Source organism: Bos javanicus, chromosome 28, assembly GCF_032452875.1.
Source record: "Bos javanicus breed banteng chromosome 28, ARS-OSU_banteng_1.0, whole genome shotgun sequence".
In the NCBI taxonomy this organism is placed as follows: domain Eukaryota; kingdom Metazoa; phylum Chordata; class Mammalia; order Artiodactyla; family Bovidae; genus Bos; species Bos javanicus.
In genome coordinates this window covers 3,838,278-3,856,685 of record NC_083895.1, presented here as the reverse complement: position 1 = coordinate 3,856,685, position 18,408 = coordinate 3,838,278, and the positions used below count along the sequence as shown (strand labels likewise).

At 43.3% G+C, this 18,408-nt stretch overlaps 1 long non-coding RNA gene across 1 annotated transcript in view; it reads right to left on the bottom strand.

The window, feature by feature from the left end:
* Positions 1 to 14,410: 14,410 nt before the first annotated feature.
* The window catches only part of LOC133240677 (uncharacterized), a 40,810-nt gene continuing 36,812 nt past the window's right edge, over positions 14,411 to 18,408 (bottom strand). The window contains exon 3 of the long non-coding RNA XR_009734294.1: positions 14,411 to 14,630. This is a non-coding gene — a long non-coding RNA (uncharacterized LOC133240677). The remainder of the gene's footprint in view (positions 14,631 to 18,408) is intronic.

The following is an 18,408-nucleotide window of genomic DNA, read 5'->3' as shown; positions in this document are numbered from 1 at the left end:
TCCCCTGTTATCTCAGATCATAGTGGTCTTACACAAATGGCAGCCAGTAGGTGCTCAGAGTCTCTGACAAGTGTTGAAAATGCTGACATTCTGTGCTGCTGAACATGGGAGGTGCATCTATTTTAGAGACTAGATGATTAAACAGTAAGGTTCACACTCCATTGTGTAAATAACACCCTGAATTATATTCTGTCAAACCAGATCATCTTCTCCTGTTCTTCCATAAGAAATTTACTGTGGTCTCAGAAAGTTCAGAAATCTGGAAGATGCCATTTAGAACTTTTAAAAATGCTTGGATGATACATTTTAAACATTCACTGAAAATAGGAATATTTGTATTCATAAACATGTTGGGACTTTAAAGCCCGATAACATAGTTTTCATGGTTAATTTAAAATCTCCTGGGACTTCCCTGGTGATCCAGTGGTTAAGAATCTGCCTGTCAACACAGGGGACATGGGTTGGATCCTTGGTTTGGGAAGATACCACATGCCAATGAGCAACTAAGCCCATGCACCACAACTACTGAGCCCACAGGCTCTAGAGCCTGCGAGCTACAGCTGCTGAAGCCTGCACACCCTGGAGCCTGTGCTCTGCAACGAGAAGCCACTGCAATGAGAAGCCCGGGTACCACGGAAGAGTTGCCCCCGCTCACTACAACTAGAGAAAGACTGAGCACAGTAACCAAGACCCAGGCCGAGGTGGATGAAACTGGAGCCTATTATACAGAGTGAAGTAAGCCAGAAGGAAAAACACCAATACAGTATACTAACGCATATATATGGAATTTAGAAAGATGGTAACAATAACCCTGTGTAAGAGACAGCAAAAGAGACACTGATGTATAGAACAGTCTTATGGACTCTGTTGCAGAGGGAGAGGGTGGGAAGATTTGGGAGAATGGCATTGAAACATGTATAATATCATGTATGAAACGAGTTGCCAGTCCAGGTTCGATGCACGATACTGGATGCTTGGGCCTGGTGCACTGGGACAACCCAGAGGAATAGTATGGGGAGGGAGGAGGGAGGAGGGTTCAGGATGGGGAACACATGTATACCTGTGGCGGATTCATTTTGATGTTTGGCAAAACTAATACAATTTGTAAAGTTTAAAAAAAAAAAAAAGAAAAGAAAATTAAAAAAAAATAAACAAAAACAAACCTCTCATTAAAAAAAAAAAAAAGAGCTTGCTTTTCTCATGGCTTTTGTAATGTCGTTGTTCAGTCGCTCAGTCATGCCCAACTCTTTATGACCCCATGGACTACAGCATGCCAGGCTTCCCTGTTCTTTACCATCTCCCAGAGTTTGCTCAAATTCATGTCCATTGAGTCAGGGATGCCATCCAGCCATCTCATCCTCTGTCATCTGCTTCTCCTGTCTTCAATCTTCCCCACCATCAGGGTCTTTTCCAATGAGTTGGCTCTTCTCATCAGGTGGCCAAAGTATTGGAGCTTCAGCTTCAACATCAGTCCTTCCAATGAATATTCTGGGTTGATTTCCTTTAGGATTGACTGCTTTGATCTCCTTGTGTTCAAGGAACTCTCAAGAGTCTTCCCTAGCACCATAGTTTGAAAGCATTAATTCTTTCATGCTCAGCCTTCTTTATGGTCCAACTCTCACATCCATACATGACTACTGAAAAAACCATAGCTTTGACTATACGGACTTTTGTCGGCAAAGTGATATCTCTGCCTAGGTTTGTCATAGCTTTTCTTCCAATGAGCAAGCATCTTTTAATTTCATGGCTGCAGTCACCATCTGCATTGATTTTGGAGCCCAAGAAAATTGGAATTCTCCAGGCAAGAATACTGGAGTGAGTAGCTACTCCCTTCTCCAGGTGATCTTCCCAACCCAGGGATGGAACCCAGGTCTCCTGCATTGCATGAAGATTATTTACTGTTTGAGCCACCAGGGAAGCCCCCAAGGACTATTAGAAATAGGCACAGACTATAAACATAGAGAGTTTATCACGTTTCCTCCCGTGACACTCAAAAGAGAGTACAGCAGAGCTATTTATACCACAGTGGTTTGGAATTATGTGCGAGAAAGATGTAGGCAATACAAGGCAGGAGCACATCTAGGAAATATACATATTAAGGGAGGACAAAACCACAGTTTTTTCCTCTACTGGATTATTCCTTTCAGGCTAAAAATATGCTGTTGATTCCTCCATAAAAAAAAAAAAAAATCCTTCACTCCTTCCCCCTCCAGCAAGACCTTCTTTCTCTGCTGACCTCCGAGTGTACTGGCTCCTCCAGAAAGCCACCCATCATCCTCTTCTCCTGCACCCATCTAACCAGGCGTCTGTCACTGACTACCTAATGGTGCCTGCCTTTGTGAAGACACCGATTCCTCCTGCTCCAGCAAGCACCACAGCATGCCACATGGCTCTGGTTTACCCGCTTCTTCTGGAGCCTCTTCCACATGGTCCACCAGGCTCCATGATCTGGCCCAGTACCCCTCTGTGCAGTCGTCTTCCACCTCTTTCCTCCTGCTCACTCTGTTCAGGATGCTCACTGTATCTGCCTCCCTCAGGCTTTGCACTTGCCACTCTCCCTGGCTGGAATGTTCTATCTCCATAGCCCCTGCTTTATTCCTTCACTTCCTTCAAGTCCCTGCTCACCCATCACTTCTCACAGAACACTGTCTGACAGGCCCACATACACTGCCGTAACTCCTTCAACTCTCTCTTCGCTTTGCCCTGAGCCCCCAAAGGATAGGGCAGGCTTCTTTCCTCACCGAGCACTAACACAGGACACCTTCATTCCCCTCTGAGCCTTAGTTTTCATGTTGTCAAGTGTAACCTCTGGACAACACGATGGCTCATGCTGGGAGAGTGCCACCTGCCCTTTGAGTAAATGCAGAGTGGCCAGGGCTTGGTGGGGGAGGAGGGGAGAAAGCTGGTGGATTATCCAGAGAATGTCAACATTGCTGAGTAAGATAAAATGGCAGATGAAACTGATTAAAGTTTTCAAACTTAGAAAGATACTCAAAGTATCGGGGATCCTGGATGTTTTATTACTGATTTTAATAAACAAACAAACAAAAAAAAACTCCCAGAAGCAAAATAAATCAAAATAGAATGAAATAAAATAAAATGCTCATGGGCTTCACATAAGACAACATTCAGAAAGAGCAAGCATGAGTTGGTGCAGTCACCATGGAGAACAGTATGGAGATTCCTCAGAAAAACAGAGGTACCAGAAGATCCAGCAATCCCACTCCTGGGCACAGATTCAGAGAAAACTGTAATTCAAAAATACATGCACCCCAATGTGCACCCCAACAGCAGCACTACTTACAATAGTCGAGACATGGAAACAACCTAAATGCCCACAGACAGATGAATGGGGAAAGAAGATGTGCTACATATATATTCAATACAATGGAGTTTTGCCATTCTCTAGGTCCATCTCGGAGAAGGAAATGGCACCCCACTCCAGTACTCTTGCCTGGAAAATCCCATGGACGGAGGAACCTGGTAGGCTGCAGTCCATGGGGTCGCTGAGAGCCAGACATGACTGAGTGACTTCACTTTCACTTTTCACTTTCGTGCATTGGAGAAGGAAATGGCAACCCACTTCAGTGTTCTTGCCTGGAGAATCCCAGGGATGGGGGAGCCTGGTAGGCTGCCATCCATGGGGTCACACAGAGTCAGACACGACTGAAGTGACTTAGCAGCAGCAGCAGCAGGTCCATCTAGGAACAGGGATGGGTGAATCCAGGGATGGGTGAATCCCTACCAAGTGAAGTAAGTCAGATGGAGAAAGACAAATATCATATGATATCAGTTATATGTGGAATCTAAAATAAGACTCAAATGAACTTATATATGAAACAGAAATAGATTTACATAGAGAACAGACTTGTGGTTGCCAAGAAGGAGGGGGCTGGAGGAGGGATGGAGTGGGAGGTTGGGACTAGCAGATGCAAACTATTATATATAGAATGGAAAAACAAGGTCTTACCATATAGCACAGAGAACTGTATAACACTGAGAATATATATCTCAGGATATATATTCAATATCCTGAGATAAATCATAATGGATATATGTATGACTGAATTACTTTGCTGTACAGCAGAAATTAGTACATTATAAATCAGCTATACTTCAATTAAAAATTAAAAAATTAAAAAAGAGGAAGCAGAAAAAAAAATCCAAATTTGAGTTTGATATGGAATTATAATATGCAGATAAGAAATATTACGCATGTATAATAACTTTGATGATGGTGATGACAACCATGATGCTAATGATCTAAAGGTCCTTTTAAGGAGGAAAAAATTATAAACAAGAGCTTTCCACAGAAACTAAGGGGAGCCTAGACTGGAGGGCACTTATTTGCCACGATGGCTGTTCATTGGACAGCTGAATAGACTAGCAGTGCCCTTGTCCAAGGCCGTGCTGTGCTCCCACGGCCAGTCCCACAGCACCAGGATGGCCAGTCCTCACTGCGGGCCCCCTGATAGGAAGCACCATGAAAAGGTCTGTCCTTGCCCCAGGAAACGTCTGCTTTCTTCTCAAGGGCTCAGGCTTCCTCTCCTGACCTAGCAGTTGCCCGTGGTTCACGTTTCTAAGCCTGTTTGAGATAAGTAGAAGCAAAGATCTTGAGCAGCGACCTGGTCGGGGCCCATGGGGAGGGGTCCTAAGTGGAGATTCAGAGGCCAGGCAAAGGCCCAGTGGGCGGGAGATGGGGACATTCTGGTGAGAGGGTGGAGGCCCAACGAAACAGAAGTGAGAGATGGGGCTTTACCCCAGGGCCAAGGCGAACATATTTCTTCCCCCTTTTATTTATTGTAACCATTATCATTGCCACTCTTTGTTCCTAAGGATTTTTTTCTATTTGAACAGAGGTAATTTATTTTTTTTCAATTAAAATAATTTTTTCTTTTATTATTATTATTTTTTTACAGTCATGTCACAATTTTTTTTTTACTTTACAATATTGTATTGGTTTTACCATACATCAACATGAATCCGCCACGAGTGTACACGTGTTCCCCATTCTGAACCCCCCTCCCACCTCCCTCCCCATACCATCCCTCTGGGATTCCTTCTCCATTAGAACTACAGATTGAGAAAACTTAGACAATCTGACTCCTCTCATGGAGATTATGTCTGAAAAAAGTTTATTTGGAATAGATGGTTCATTTCAGATCACATACACACATATTACCTATTTTGTGAATGTGTGTGTTTTAAGATTTCCTGAATCTAAAGTTTATACAGAGAAATACTGCTCATTTCATCCCTACAGAGTCATTATTTAAATAGGTGGAGATCTTTTAAATTTTGGAATAAACTCTGCTACTTGTTTTCCTACAAATTTGTGCCAGCAGATGTATCTCTTAAATTTTGATTTAGCTCATTTAGTCATATTAGTAGTTGAAAGACTTGGTTTCCTTGAGTATATCTCCTGAGCACAGGGGGAAATGGCCAGGAGTGGACCAGGCAGGAAGGAAAGTAACCAACATACAATTTCAAAACTGTGACCAGCCTGAACAGATTGCTGAGGACAGGTGGGATGTTCAGTTGTGGCCCACGATTAGGCCTAGTGGCTAATGTGAGAAATTCTATTTACTTGCTTTTTTAAAAAAATAGCTTTATTAAGATATCATTAACATATTATTAAATGTCCACTTAAAGTGGACAGCTCATGGGACTGAACAGGGAATTCCCTGGTAGTCTAAGGGTTAGGACTCAGTGGTGTCACTACTGAGGGATTGTCAAGGATGAGGGGACTAAGACCCCACAAGCCACATGATGTGGCCAAAAAGCAAACAAATAACAAAACAAACCAAACAACAGAAAAACCCATACCCCACACCCCACAAGGCTGTGCAGCTGTCTATTCTTAGAACATTCCACCCACCAAAGGAATCTTGTCAGAGGTTAATTCCCATTCCTTTCTGTCCCCAGCCCTCAACAAGGGCTAATCTACTTCCAGATCCTATATAAATACTTGCCAATTTTGGGTGTTTCATATAAATCAAATCACACCAGATAGTCTTCTGTGACCATCTTCTTTCGCTTAGCACAGCATTTTGAAGGCTTACCCATGTTACAGCACATATCAGTGCTTGATGTCTTTTCATCATTGAGTGCTATTCCATTGTAAGGATGTGCTGTGTTTTGTCTATCCATTCATCTGCTGAAGGACATTTGAGTTTGTTTCCAGCGTTCAGATGTTATGAGAAACACTGCTGTGTGTCCTCTTCCACGGATTCCAGGAGGGAGCTGTGGACCTCATGGCAACTCTAGGCTGACCTTTTAAAAAATATTTTGGCCATGTCCTTCCAGGATGTGAGTCACAGACATTCAAAATTGAGTTTGATGTCTTATAACAGTTGCTTCTTAAGTGTTAATCAGACTTCAGCAGGCAAAACCAGTGAGTTAACTGCTCTTTGTCAAATAGAATGACCCAGCATGGCTGCGTCTAATGCTGCCTTCAGCTTCAAATCTGTTGTAGAGACTTACACCTGCGTCTTGGAGACGATCCTGCCCACCCCCTTCTCTCACAACTAGCTTCTGAGTACCCATTACTGACCCCGTGATCCCAAACTTTTTAAAATTTATTTTTAATTGGAGGATAATTGCTTTACAATGTTGTGTTGGTTTCTGCCATAAACAATGTCAATCAGCTATAAGCATACACATGTCCCCTCCCTCTTGAACTTCTCTCCCACCCACTACTCCATCCCACCTCTCTAGGTTGTCACAGAGCACTGGACTGAGCTCCCTGTGTTATATAGCAACTTCCCACTAGCTAGCTATTTTACATATGATTTACATACATATGTTTCAATGCTACTCTCTCAACGCTTTCCATTTCTCTCAGCTCCCCACTGCTCTGCCATGTCTGACTGTGCAGTGCCAAGCAGACAGGAAGAAGGATGTTTGGCCAGTGGGCTCCTCTGCTTGGAGGGCTCAGAGCCAGTCAGGAAGATGTCACAAGGGGTGACTGGCAGGGCCCCTGAATTCTTAACATTTTTCACTATCTAAAAAATCCAGGCTCCAGTGAAGTCCACACAAACCTAAGAATTTAGTTTTAGACAAATCTGGCCCTCCTCTTCCCACAGGTTATAACCATCACATTGAGAGGCTCCTAAAGAAATTGAAAATGACTCCCCAAATAATATCTTGCTGGTAAAGGAATAGCTTACTTTAGGAATTATTTTCAGTTCACTGTTGTTTAGTCACTAAGTCGTGTCCAATTCTTTTGCGATCCCATGGACTGTAGACTGCCAGGCTCCTCTACCCATGGAATTTCCCAGACACTGATACTGGATTGGGTTGCCATGTCCTCCTCCAGGGTATCTTCCCAACCCAGGGATTGAAACTGTGTCTCCTGCCTTGACAGGGCGGCTCTTTACCACTGAGCCGCCAAGGAGGCCCATTTTCAGCTCTTATAAACTCCATAATGTTATTTCTAATGAGTAATTTTTAAATATCTTTACTCTATGTACCATATTTTGATCCAAATATGTTTTACTACAAACTTTGCTAATACATCAAAAAAACTTTTAAGCAAATGCTGAAGAGAAATTAATAATTGCTCAGATACCTTCATAAGTCTCTACAAACTCACCAGAAATGTTTAAATCCTTTTTCAAAGCAAAAAATGTTTGTGGACAAGCTCGAACCAAAACCTTTCAGGGTGAGATTTTTTCATTTTTGAACATGAGGCTTTGAGAAAGGATTTTCCCAAAATTTAAAAACATCTCTTGAAACATGATAAGATAAAGAAGCAAGTGCAGTGACTTTTTCCCATCTAACCTTTGCCTTAGAGTTTTACATCATTTTTGGAGAATTAAGTTTTAGAAAATAAATTTTCTGATATCCACAGTCTCAGATTTTTTCTTAGCCATGGCTTTTTGTAAATCATTTTAGAAGAAAGAAAGGGGGAAGTTTGCTTTCCTGATCTCTAAAATCTGGTTAACATAAGCTTGTCACGATGCAGCTGAGACAGACTTTTCTGACCTCCAAAGTTACTCCAGTCAGGAACTCAAGATAACGTGTGTGCAGAGGGTCCACTTCCTGTCACCTCTTGCTGCCTCTCCTGGTCCAGAGCATCACACCTTTCACCTGGGCCACCTTAGTTACTCCCAACTCGTTTCTCAATACCATGGTCCCCCATCTCCTACACACTTGGCCCAACCGTCTCTTCTGTGCAAGAATCGCATCAGGTCATTCCCTTTCAAAAGCCCTGCGAGAACTTCTACTGTACCCACGATAGAAGTCAGTCTGTTTGCAAGACTGCAAGGGCCTGAATGGTCAGGCCCCTGCCTGTTCCCTCAGATTCATCTCATGACCTGGAGAGCAGTCAGTCTTTTCTGTCAGGCTCCGTGACCTTCCCACACCTCTGCCAGCCAGGCTCACCATCCTGGCCCTCACCAGCCTCAAATTCTTTAGGTATTAGCATAAGTGTTGCCTCTTCAGAAAGGCCTCCTCTGACCACATTTTCTAAATGAAACTCTTCTGTTTTTCATTCTGCAAAATTGGTTCACTCTTTACTTTCCTCATAGTGATAATTTCAACCTATAATTTAAAAATGTGTGTGTTCACTTTTTTATTGTCTGCCTCTCTCACTAGAGGGTAAGATATACCTGGGCAGGAAATTTGCCAAGCACACAGTAGGATGTAAATATTTGCTGAATTAATAAATTCATGAATTTAATTGCCTATTATATCTTAATGCATATGAATTACTCCTTTAATGCGTGTACGTCATATTCCTTACACATTCCCAGGCTCCACTGGCCACTGTTCTGTCTTGTCATTTTCCAGCCAAGGCATCTGCTACAGGGATCAGAACTAGGAGGAAGGTTTCATTATGGGTCGTTTCTCTAGGAACTGACACCTGAATTAAAGGGGTAAGTGGTTGACCAACTTCACGTACTGCTCCATATGACAGTGCTGAGTGGAGGTCCAAGAGGCAGCTCCACTTAGGTGTCCAACGAACACATGATTACAGAACAGTAAGTCTGTCTCTTTAGCTCAAGTTTATTTTTCATTGCTTTGAAAATGCTTGCTTCCTTCTACTCTGATGACATCCCATTTCAATCTGAACACACAGCTCATACGCATACAAATGATGGAAAAAGGACTGTCAGCACTGCACGAGGCACCTTCAGTTTAATGTGCGATACCCTAAGGCGGGGAACACAGACATTTTCCTCCAACCACAGACCCGTGGGGCTGAGACCAGATCCAACTGCCCCTCGCCTGCGCAGAGGGAGGAGTAGCTGCCCTTTCTCCTGGTTCCTCAGAGTAAATTAAACAAGCAAATTAAGTTAGACAGCACTTTAAGCACAACCCTTACTAATGCCATCACTGATTAATTAAAATGTCTCAAGCTGACTACAAATGAAATGGTGACAGGCCTCCCTGCATGATGGGGCTTGAGGCCTGGCTCCTGGAGATTGGTCTCCTCGTCTAGGACACTCTCACCCCCAGGACCACCTGGTACACTCCTAATCAGATCTGCGTCAACAGAATTCTGGAGGAACTGATCCCCCTTGTTGCTTCCCCCGCCCGTCACACTGTACCAGGGCTAGGCGGTCAGCTCCGGAGAGACAGGGTCGCCATCAAATGACCGAGGGTCTCCTAGGCCTGGAAACTCAACATGGAAGGAGACGATGACCACACGTCACATAACTGGACTCTGCCTAAAAACCAAGTCCAGCTATAACAGAGCATTTGCCGGCAATGAAGCTGTCTTGGGCACAACTGTCTCCCCCAGGACTATGGTGGTCATCCATCATGGTGGTTTTCCATCACTGTGGAAAGGCATGTGTTGACAGAGGGGATATATTATACACACACACACACACACGCTTATAGCTGATTCACTTTGCTGTGTAGCAGAAACTAACACAACACTGCACAGTAACTATACTCCAATACACATTTTTTTAAATACAAAAAAAAAAAAAAAGGAAGGAAAAGCACCAGTGCCTCCAGCACCCTGTCTAAGTCACCTAGCTCCTATCCCCCGAGCCCCCTTAGCCTCCCGAGTGGTCGGTGCTGCTGACGGCCCCCTGGGGATGAGATGGGTCCCCTGGGTCCTTACATATGGACAATGTGCTTGGGCAGCATTCATGTCAGTTTGTCCCCATCTTCTGGATAGAGTCAAGCTGATATTTAAAAAAAATTATTTTTCATATTTTGTGTTGCTCAATAATAATGAGTCCAGATTTCTTTGGAGATGGACCTCTAATTAATAAGTGTACAAGCCTAGTTCCACATACATGAAAAAAAATTTTTTCTGACTCAAGACAATACCAACTCGTCAGCTGTCTAAAGCATCAAGAGGAGCAGAGCATGATTTAAAACCAAGAAAGGACAGGTCACTTCAGCATCTTCAAACAAAAGTTCATCCTTGGACTCAGAATCAAGACATTTTACCAACCAAGAAGGCAACTGCATCACTTTAATGCCTTGCATTTACAGATATGTTCTTAACATGCCTTGTCAGAATGTCACATGACCTTGTGGGTCATCATAATCAGGAGGTCATTTGTATTAAATAATGCACAACAGCCACTGAATATTAAGCATGGAGACACTGCCCTACATACTCTAATAACCTTGTTCAGTTATCGTCTCTCTGCAGGACAGCTATTACTGTCTCCACTTTGCTAACTCTGAAGCCATGCCTGTCTAGAGCTCAAGCCAGCAAGCGTGTGTGCATGCTAAGTCACTTTAGTCATGTCCGACTCTTTAAGACCCCTTGGACTGTAGCCCACCAGGCTCCTGTCCAAGGGATTCTTCAGGCAAGAATACTGGAGTGGGTTCCCATGCCCTTTTCCATGGGACCTAGCCAACCCAGGGATCAAACCTAAGTCTCTTACATCTCCTGCCTTGGAGGTAGATTCTTTACCACTAGCACTTACCTGGGAAGCCAATAAAAACTCTGGTCTGGAAAAGCTTGTGTTTCCCACACCCCATTGATTAGAAAGACAGCAGACCTTTTCCCCATAGACTAGAAACTCACCATTTCAAGAAATATATCTATTAAATCATATAAGTCATCAGAAAAAGCCAAAAATACATTACTACCACTCCATATTCAAACAACAATTAGTAATGATTTTTATAGAGTATTTACAACCTTAAACTATTATTCAATGTAAACATTACAAATTAGAGCAAGGAAAACTTGATCAGAAAGGAAAATTTCAACCATGACATTACAACATCTTTAGAGTTCAAGACATGCTAAGACATTCTGGTAATCACATAGGTTATTTTTAAAGGCTTAATAAATTCGGGCTGGTAGAGCATCATTTACTTGCCCCTCCCCAACTCCAGTGACATTGCCAAGAAGGGGGTTGTCACTCACGGCAATCCTCCGCTCTGGCTGCAGGACTGCTGAACCAATCACAGTCCCTGCAGAACCAACCTCTGGCCACTGGCTGATCCAAAGATGAACACGACTCCTCTGGAATTCCTCTCTGGGATTTCTCTAGAAGCTCGAGAATATCCCCTCCTCCTAGGTTGGGAGAATGTGAGCCAGGGCCAGACTGATGGCCAGGGGTCCACTCTTAAAGAAACAGCCTGGCCTGGAAATTGTGCTAAAGCACAGAGCGATTGGAGGGAGGGAGTTGAAAGGCAAGAGAAGGTGAGAGTGCAGATGAGAGAGAAAGAGAGGAGAAGAGGGAGCACAGGAGGAGGAGAGGACACTGAAAAGACAGGTGGAGGGTGGCAGGTACAGACACATGTGATCAACGCCCCCACCCAACCCCAGGCTGCGGTTGGCATTTCTGCAGTGAGGCACCCACAGACACCTTCCACCCTGTCCTGCAGAGGGCTAAGGCGCTCTCTCACCTGCCATGGCTCCTCCTCAGTCCTGTGTTCAGAGCAAACGAGCCGTGTGCACTGGACAGCTCCTGTCACCTGCCCGTTAACATCACTACGAGATGAAATGAAGTCACCTCCAGCGAGCCAAAAAGCCCACTGGATTTTTTTAAGCACAGGAGAAGTATTAAAAGAGGATCGGGTTGATTGTATGAGATATTCAGCGAGCATGTCCAATGCCTAAAATCTCATAAATGGTGGACTGTTGTCCACAGAGTTTCCTGGAAACCCAGCTCCATCTCAGGGACAAGGCCTTCGCCATTCCTGAAGGTGAATGACTTGCTCCAGGCCAACATCATCTCCATGGGAGCCGCTCAGCACTTCTGGGCAGGCCACGTGGTGAAGAGAGCTTGGATGAGAGACCCCCTGTGATCTCCTGCCAGGACCTTAGCTGAGAATCCCTTGCTCACTTACGTGCCCTCAGGCCCTCTCCACTCCTGCTGTCTGTGCCTACCTCTCGCCACTTCCACTCTGTCAGTATTGAGGTAGGAGATAGCCGGCCTCTGGGCCAGACACCTGGTATTTGTCAAGTGGAGTAAAATTCAAGCTTTGTTCTCACCCAGACACTCCAAGGACAAAGCCAGTGGTAAAAGCTGAGTTCTGCTAAAGCAAAGAGAAAAGGCGCCCACTCCTGAGGTCAAGGAAGACTTCCCTGTCTGCACATGTTCAGGAAGTCTTCTTTGGGGTTGAAAAGGGAAGGGACCCCACCCCATAATAAGTGTGGACTCGCACCCACAGGCCTCTATGGAGGGACACATCTTAGAAGAAACTTGCACACACATCTTTGGGAAGGTGTGTGGACCAGTCAGGTGTGAAGAAAGATACAAGGTAATTGGCCAAAGGTAAACAAAGGCCTAGAAGGGCTGTCCTATATACGTGATTTAAACACGTCCAGACGGTGTTCCTCCTCACTCACTCCGCACTCCTCTGCAGGTGTGTATCTCTGCCCTCCTTCTGAGCTGGATGAACAAACTGGTTTCCTGTGTGCTCTCCCATATGCTGTGCTATGTATCTAATCATAAACGTTGGACCTGTTTTTACAGTTTTTGCCTCCTTGAAACAGTCTTGCTTACAAACAGGGGCAAGAGCCCGGGCCACTTTTGCTTCTCGCCTCTAGTCCCTGGTGGTCTAGCGGCTAGGACTCTTGGTTTTCATCCAGGTTGCCCAGGTTTAATTCCGGGCAGGGAACTAGGATCTCTCCCTCTGAGATCAGTATCATCCCAGCTCCTGTGCAAAGTGAAACACTGATCTTTCTATATTGTTTCCCAGTGTGACTAAGCCCCAGGCCCTTCCCAGGCTCAGGTCAGAGCTGAAAGGAGGCATGCGTGGGAGCAGTGAGCACCAGGGAGGGAGGCTGTCTGCGACATGCCAAAGTCATTCCTCACCATTTTCCAAACTGAGCAAGCCTTGCTCGGTGAAAAGCTGGAAACATCCATGTCTGAACGGTGGTCCAGATAGGCCCATGTTCACTCAGTTCTCTCTCCTGCCTCACCAACCTGGACTCCTGGCAAATGTCCTTTACAGTAACCTGGGTGATGCATCTTGAGGTAGAACAAGTTCACTATCTCCAAATAGATGTTTACAGTGTTTCCCTTCCATTCAGACCGCTCTCTTTTCCATCCACTCGTCATCGAGGCAGACTTCCTGCTCTGATGGAGTCGCGGGCTCTAGGTACGTAATTCTATTAGTGAGAACGGTCCACTTGCTCAGCAAGTGTCAGCAATTAATCTCACCTGATTTTAAGACCGATTGAAATCTACTTACAAGTGAAAACTAGGTGAGCCAGCATGGTTTTGTATATAAGCAAAATGAAGATGAGAAGAAAAAAAATTGTGGAACTTTGTACTATGATCAATAAAGTTCCTTAAGAGGTACGTTTTCTAAAGCAAAGTCCTTGTTACGGTCAGGATGTGGGAAGTGCACTAATAGGCTCAGGATTAGGGTTTGGTTTCCCTTTCATTCTCCCTTCAGACCCCACAATTTGGGGACACGCTTCCCAACTTGGTAACAATGCACTTGTGTAAGCTTCATAATCAAGGGACAGGACTCTATTCCATGTACTTAAGAAGTGAAATTTCCCTTCATTTCTGAAGATATACTTAAGGAAATGTGATACAATATGATAAGAGTCTTGAAAATATCTCTTACAAATATTGATCATCTTTTTCTTGGTGACACCTGGGAGAAATTTTGATATGAATGGTGAAATGTGCGACAATATCCCATGAATTGAGCAAAAGTTAAACCAAACTGATTCATCTTACCTTATTAAGGTTTTTTTGGAAATGAGTGGGCCTGTCATCTCAGCAGGGCTCTTTCACTCCTCTTCTTGCCTGCCTGCTTCTGTGTGGTTTCCTCACCACATAATCTGGTCTACCAGACAGTGGTCCTGGCAAACCATCACCCCAGCTGCCCTTTGCAGCATCACAGCCACTGTGCTGACTCTTCTTACTTGAACTCCAAGTACTGCCCAACCTCAGCACCCTCTTAGACTGGAAACCCCAGGGTGAGGACCTAATTTTTCATTCAGGCTGTGAAAGTTGGCAACCCCTAACAGGTCACACCTGAGAAAACACCAGCTTTAAAATGCCATTGTGTAAATGAAAAACACCTACCTTTCTCATAGAATGAGTTTGTTCTCGTTCTTCCAAAAGTCTTTAAAGTGAGAGCTGAATTCATGCCAGATACCGAAGAAAACGTTTGGGGACACTTCCTTCTCTCCAATTTTTGGTCTCATGGAGAAATAGGCTGTAGTCTCCAAAAAGCTGTGAAAGCACACACACACACACACACACACACACACACACACAAGTGTAAAAGCTATAATTACTTTCCAATATGGGGTATTCTTTCTCCGTCCAAAGGCTGATTTCATTCAGGCAGTTACTATTACCAAGAGGACTCAAATCCTCAGGCACCAACAGGAGTTCTCTTAAGGTTTCGTGTTTGAGTTTTTGAACACAGATGTTAGCAGCAGATAAGAGTCCTCCATATACTGCTAACTATTTAATCACTATGCATCTGACCTATGTCAGAAATGAACCTGTAATCAAGTTGGGACATACGGGAAGTTTATGTATACCTTTTTCTAGACTCTAAACAAATGAAACATCAGCCCTCTGCCCCTAAACTAACTACGCATACTGTATATGTTAGTCTAATACGTGTACATGTTATACAATATGTGTATTGTTCTGCTTCTATACTATCTGACTTCCTATATTGCTGATGGGGAAAAATCAACAGCCCTGGGAGATACTGACAGAGGCTCCCCTGAAGATCACGGTAACACAGCTGAGTGGGTATGAGCAGGGCGGCCAGCATCCTGACAGTGGCAGCAGTGCCCATCTCCAGGGCCATCAAGGCCGCTTCATATTACACATACACGATGCTCAGAAGAGTTTCAAGGGGTTGACAGCACACAACTAGTAAATGGTAGATTTATGCTGCATCTTGACGTGGACCTCCCCGACTCCAGAAGTGTGCACTGTGTAAGCCATCCAGTCTATGGTATTTTGTGATAACACTCAGAACTAAGGCAAATGATCTAGATTTTTAAATACATACATTTCAGGGGGCAAAGTCTATTATAAACACTTAAAAGACACTGTCTAAGTATAATGGCTTGAATTTCTTTATATCTTGCTCCAAACTGTAAGAAAATAAAATCATTTATTACATATATGAACTAATTGGAGTTTTGAAAAGAACCTGGGTATTTGATGAGATTAGAGATTATTATTATTGTTGGGGATGAAACTGCCGGTGGTTATTTTTTAAAGGGGATCTTTTAGAGACACATAGTAAAATATACATGAATGACATTATACCTGTTGAAGACTTGCTTCAAAAACAGTGGGGGAGGGGGCAAGTGGGCAGGGGTATAGATGAAACCAACTCAGGTACTGCTGAAACTGGGTGATGAATGCATGATGATCACTGTACATTCTGTTTACTGCCTCTGAATCACAGTTAAGTTCTTCACCTGCATGGTGTTTAATTTACCTACCCCTGCTTCCTTTAGCAAAGTATCAAATCATTGTCTTCTATTTCTGGCATCCCAGATGTCTTATTATTGGATTTTCCTCCAGATTCTAAGAGCATATGCAGATTTCTGCATCTATAAATAATATTCTTTCAGCCATGCAGACTCATTGTAAGACACCATTATTTATATACAAATGTTATTTGTATTCAATGATCCCATGTCCTCACTCATTTTAAAATCTGGCTTCATAGACCACCATTCCACTACTTTTCTCTCAAGAGTCTCTGATCTAAACATATAATTTTTAGCAATTTTCCCTCTCATGACCTAACGTAATGGAACCATTACTGTCTTGTTTACGTGAACTTGAAAGTGAGAAATTATTAACAGCTTTCTTTTGCTCCTTTAGGTTAAACTGGTAAAAACTGAATTAAATATATTCCATTTTCCCCTTACAAAAGTCTCAGGAGTTTACAGGAGACAGTTGACATAATGGTCACCTATTTCATGGCCTAACTTTGTATTAATTTTAGATTAAAAAAAAAGTTGAAAAGATAATATAGAGAATTCCAATATAGCCTCCATTCAGCTTCTCCTAATATTAATATCTCACACAACCACTAAGAGATAACACTGAAAATGAAAGGATTCTCTTGTTAGGAGCCATTGCAAACTATCTGCTGAGTAAAGTGAGTGAAACTGTATAGATGAGTAGGGAGGACAGGTAAGGGTGGTCACCCCACTGGGCTGCTGGCCTGCTGACCCTAAGAGACACATACAAAAAGACACACAAAGGTATATATATTTAATTGAAGTATATTATTGTGCTAATTTTAGGTATATATCATAGTGACCCAGTTATTTTTTCAGATTCTTTTCCATTATTCAGTTCTGTTCAGTTCAGTCACTCAGTCGTGTCTAACTCTTTGCGACCCCATGAATCGCAGCACGCCAGGTATACATCATAGTGATCCAGTTATTTTTTCAGACTCTTTTCCATTATAGGTTATTACAAAATACTCACTATAATTTCTAAAATACTGACTATAACGTAGGTCCTTGTTGCTAATCTATTTTATGCACAGTGGTTATGTCTGCTAATCCAAAACTTCTAATTACTTATATTACATGAAAGTAAGATCATAAGAGTATTTGCGTTACTCTGCCTGACTGATTTCAATAGGTGTAATGTTCTCTAGTCATGTCTAGCTCTTTGAAACATGGACTGCAGCACGCCAGGCTCCTGTTATTTACCATCTCCTGGAGTTTCCTCAAATTCATGCCCATTGAATCGATGATGCCATCCAACCATCTCATCCTCTGTCACCCCCTTCTCCTCCTGCCTTCAAACTTTCCCAGCATCAGTGTCTTTTCCAATGAGTTGGCTCTTAAAATCAAGTAGACAAAGCATTGGAGTTTCAGCTTCAGCGTCAGTCCTTCCAATGAATATTCAAGATTGGTTTCCTTTAGGATTGACTCGTTTGATGTCCCTGCTGTCCAAGGCACTCTTAAGAGTCTTCTCCAGCACCACAGTTCAAAAGCATCAATTCTTTGGCACTCAGTCTTCTTTATGGCCCAACTCTCACATCCATACTTCCGATGATTACTGGAAAAATCATAACTTTGGCTACACAGGCCTTTGTCAGCAAAGTGATGTCTCTGCTTTTTAATATGGTATCTAGGTTTGTCACATCTTTTCTCCCAAGGAGCAAGCATCCTTTAATTTCGTGGCTGCAGTCACCATCCACAGAGATTCTGGAGCCCAAGAAGATAAAGTCTGTCACTGTTTCCACTTTCCACTATTTTCCCATCTATTTGCTACTGTTTCCACTTTTCCCCCATCTATCAGGTGAAATAATGAGCTGGATAAAGCACAAGCTGGAATCAAGACTGCTAGGAGAAATATCAATAACCTCAGATATGCAGATGACACCACCATTATAGCAGAAAGCAAAGAGGAACTACAGAGCCTCTTAATGAAGGTGAAAGAGGAGAATGAAAAAGCTGGCTTAAAACTCAGCATTCAAAAAACTAAATCATGGCCTCCAGTCCCATCACTTCATTGCAAATAGATGTGGAAACAATGGAACAGTGAAAGACTTTATTTTCTTGGGCTCCAAAATCACTGCAAGATGGTGACTGCAGCCATGAAATTAAAAAATGCTTGCTCCTTGGAAGGAAAGCTTTGACAAACCTATTGTGATAATCGCTCGGTGGTGTCCAACTCTTGGCGACTCCATGGACTGTAGCCCACCAGGCTTCTCTGTCCATGGAATTCTCCAGGCAAGAATACTGGAGTGAGTTGTCATGCCCTTCTCCAGGGGATCTTCCTGACCTAGGGAATTGAACCGGGGTCTCCAGCATTGCAAGCAGATTCTTTATCAGTGACAAACATAGACAGAGTATTAAAAAGCTGAGACGTTATTTTGCTGACAAAGGTCTGTACAGTCAAGCTACGGTTTTTCCAGTAATCATGTGTGGATGTGAGAGTTGGACCATAAAGAAGACTGAGTGTCAAAAAACTGATGGTTTTGAACTGTGCTGTTTGAGGAGAC